Raw genomic sequence first — 4,207 nt, forward strand, 5'->3', positions numbered from 1 at the left:
TGTGTGTGTGTGTGTGTGTGTGTGTGTGTGTGTGTGTGCATGTCTATGTGTGTGTGTGTGTGTAATGTAAGTGAGTCTTTAAAGATGTGTAGTGCAGCACTCACTAAAACGTCATCGCTGCACTCTTAAACCACGTCCTTTGTTTTGTTTTCTAAAATTAGACATGAAAGGATGGTTTCTACATGTGGCATACACACACGATACAGTGAATGTATGAATGCACGCTCTCTGCTTGTGTGTGTGTGTGTGTGTGTGTGTGTGTGTGTGTGTGTGGGTGGTTGTGGGTGTGTCACAGAAACAGACAATACAACTCACTAGCAGACAGATAACAGACTCAAACTAAAGACTGGGTTAGTTGCCTGGTCACAGATCAAGCACTTTCAATGGTGAGTCTTATTTAAATATGTTTTTAAATCTAAGACTATGCTTAATCTGTGTCCGTGATACAGGCCCCTATAACACATACACACAAACAAAGCTGAATTGAACATATTTCTTTATCACCTCAAAGTGAACGTAATTGTGAAAAAAAGCATTAATTAATTCTCCCTTCCTTCCTTCCTTCCTTCCTTCCTTCCATCCATCCATTGTTCATTCATACAATGGAGTACATCGTCCGGGTTTGGCCGGAGTAGGCCGTCATTGTAAATAAGCATTTGTTCTGAACTGACTTGCTTAGTTAAATAAAGGTTAAATAAATTAAACATTGAAGTGTTCCTACGCACATGCATACAGTGCATTCGGAAAGTATTTAGACCCTTTGACTTTTGTGTGTATGTGACCCCACCTTTCTATATAAGGTCCCACAGTTGACTGTGGATATCAGAGCAAAAACCAAGCCATGAGGTGGAAGGAATTGTCCGTAGAGCTCTGAGACAGGATTATGACGAGGAACTGATCTGGGGAAGGGTACCAAAACATTTCTGCAGCTTTGAAGGTCCCCAAGAACACAGTGGCCTCCATCATTCTTAAATGGAAGATATTTGGTACCACCAATACTTTTCCTAGAGCTGGCCGCCCAGCCAAACTGAGCAATCGGGGGAGAAGGGCCTTAGTCAGGGAGGTGACAGAGCCAAAAACAAGATTCTCTGGTCTGATCAAACCATGATTGAACTCTTTGGCTGAATGTCAAGCGTCACGTCTGGAGGAAACCTGGCACCATCCCTACGGTGAAGCATGGTGGTGGCAGCATCATACTGTGGGGATGTTTTTCAGCGGCAGGGTCTGGGAGACTAGTCAGGATCGAGGTTAAGATGAACGGAGCAAAGTACAGAGAGATCTTCAATGCTAACCTGCTCCAGAGCGCTCAGGACCGTGGACTAGGGCGAAGGTTCACCTTCCAACAGGACAATGACCCTAAGCACACAGCCAAGACAACACAGGAGTGGCTTCTGGACAAGTCTCTGAATGTCCTTAAGTGGCCCAGCCAGAGCCTGGACTTGAACCCGACTGAACATCTCCAGAGAGACTTGAAAAAACTGTGCAGCAACACTCCCCATCCAACCTGACAGAGCTTGAGAGGATCTGCAGAGGAAAAATGGGACAAAGTCCCCAAATACTGATGCGCCAAGCTTGTAGCGTCATACCCAAGAAGACTTGTGGCTGTAATCGCTGTCAAAGGTGCTTCAACAAGGTACTGAGTAAAGGGTCTGAAAATCTACAATACCAGTCAAAACTTTGGACACACCTACTCATTCAAGGGTTTTTCTTTATTTGAACTATTTTCTACATTGTAGAATAATAGTGAAGGTATCACAACTATGAAATAACACATATGGAATCACGTAGTAACCAAAAAAGTGTTAAACAAATTAAAATATATTTTAGATTCTTCAAAGTAGCCAGCTGATAACAGCTTTGCAAAATGTTTTGCATTCTCTCAACCAGCTTCACCTGGAATGCTGTTCCAACAGTCTAGAAGGAGTTCCCACATATGCTGAGAACTTGATGGCTGCTTTTACTTCACTCTGCGGTCCAACTCCCATACCATCTCAATTGGGTTGAGGTCAGGTGATTGTGGAGGCCAGGTCATCTATTGCTGCACTCCATCACTCTCCTTCTTGGTCAAATAGCCCTGACACAGCCTGGAGGTGTGTTGGGTCATTGTCCTGTTAAAAAACAAATGATAGTCCCACTAAGCCCAAACCAAATGGAAAGGCGTATCGCTGCAGAATGCTGTGGTAGCCATGCTGGTTAAGTGTGCCTTGAATTATAAATAAATCACTGACAGTGTCACGAGCAAAGCACCTCCACACCACAACACCACCTCCTCCAAGCTTCATGGTGGAGATCATCCGTTCACCTACTCTACGTCTCACAAAGACACGGCGGGTTGGAACCAAAAGTCTCAAATTTGGACTCATCAGACCAAAGAACAGATTTACACGTTTCTAATGTTCATTGCTCGCATTTCTTGGCCCAAGCAAGTCTCTTCTTCTTATTGGTGGCCTTTAGTAGTGGTTTCTTTGCAGCAATTCGACCATGAAGGCCTGATTCAAGCATTCTCCTCTGAACAGTTGATGTTGAGATGTGTCTGTTACTTGAACTCCGTGAAGCATTTATTTGGGCTGCAATTTCTGAGGCTGGAAACTCTAATGAACTTATCCTCTGCAGCAGAGGTAACTCTAATGAACTTATCCTCTGCAGCAGAGGTAACTCTGGGTCTGAGGCTGGTAACTCTAATGAACTTATCCTCTGCAGCAGAGGGAACTCTGGGTCTGAGGCTGGTAACTCTAGTGAACTTATCCTCTGCAGCAGAGGTAACTCTGGGTCTTCCTTTCCTGTGGCGGTCCTCATGAGAGCCAGTTTCATCATAGCACTTGATGGTTTTTGTGACTGCATTTGAAGAAACTTCCAAAGTTCTTTAAATTTCCCGGATTGATTGACTTTCATGTCTTAAAGTAATGATGGACCGTCGTTTCTCTTTGCTTATTTGAGCTGTTCTTGCCATAATATGGACTTGGTCTTTTACCAAATAGGGCTATCTTCTGTATACCACCATTACCTTGTACCAACACGACAGATTTGCTCAAACGCATTAAGAAGGAAATAGGCCTCCCGGGTGGCGCAGTGGTCTAGGGCACTGCATCGTCGGTGCTAGCTGTGCCACCAGAGACTCTGGGTTCGAGCACAGGCTCTGTCGCAGCCGACCGCGACTGGGAGGTCCATGGGGTGACGCAGAATTGGCCTGGTGTTGTCTGGGTTAGGGAGGGTTTGGCCGGTAGGGATATCCTTGTCTCATCGCGCACTAGTGACTCCTGTGGTGGGCCGGGCGCAGTGTGCGCTAACCAGATCGCCAGGTGCACGGTGTTTCCTCTGACACATTGGTGCAGCTGGCTTCCGGGTTGGATGCACGCAGTGCGGCTTGGTTGGGTTGTGTTTCGGAGGACGCATGGCTTTCGACCTTCGTCTCTCCCGAGCCCGTACGGGAGTTGTAGTGATGAGACAAGATAGTAGCTACTAACAATTGAATACCATGAAATTGGGGGTAAAATTGGAAAAAAGAAGGAAATAAATTCCACAAATTAACTTTTAACAAAACACACCTGTTAATTGAAATGCATTCCACGTGACTGGAATGAAGCTGGTTGAGAGAATGCCAAGAGTGTGCAAAGTTGTCATCAAAAACCCTATTTGAAGAATCTCAAATATAAAATATATTTTGATTTGTTTAACACTTTGGTTACTACATATGTGTTATTTCATAGTTTTGATGTCTTCACTATTACTCCACAATGTAGAAAATAGTATAAATAAAGAAAAACCCTTGAATGATTAGATGTGTACAAACTTTTGACTGGTACTGTATGAAAATGTGTTATTTCAGTTTTGAAGTTTTTATACATTTGCGAAAATCATTATGTGGTATTGTGTGTAGATTGATGAGAAAACAATATATACAATAGAATCAATAGAATAAATCTGTAACGTAACAAAATGCGGAAAAAGTCAAGGTGTCTGAATACTTGCCAAATGCACTCTACTGTATTAAGAGTTTCATTCCAAAACGCTATATCTCAATTTTTTGTAAATACATTTTAAAAGAGATTGGTCTGTTTTTTCACGATCTAATCATGGTATGGGGTTGTTCAATGACAGACATGGATTTGTTTAAAATCTTGATGGTTTCACTTCATTGAAACAAATAATTAGGTTTTTTACTAAATACTACATATCCACCTCCCTCTCAGATAAATAAGTAGTACTG

The sequence above is a fragment of the Oncorhynchus tshawytscha genome, linkage group LG20 (assembly GCF_018296145.1).
Source record: "Oncorhynchus tshawytscha isolate Ot180627B linkage group LG20, Otsh_v2.0, whole genome shotgun sequence".
In the NCBI taxonomy this organism is placed as follows: Eukaryota; Metazoa; Chordata; class Actinopteri; order Salmoniformes; family Salmonidae; genus Oncorhynchus; species Oncorhynchus tshawytscha.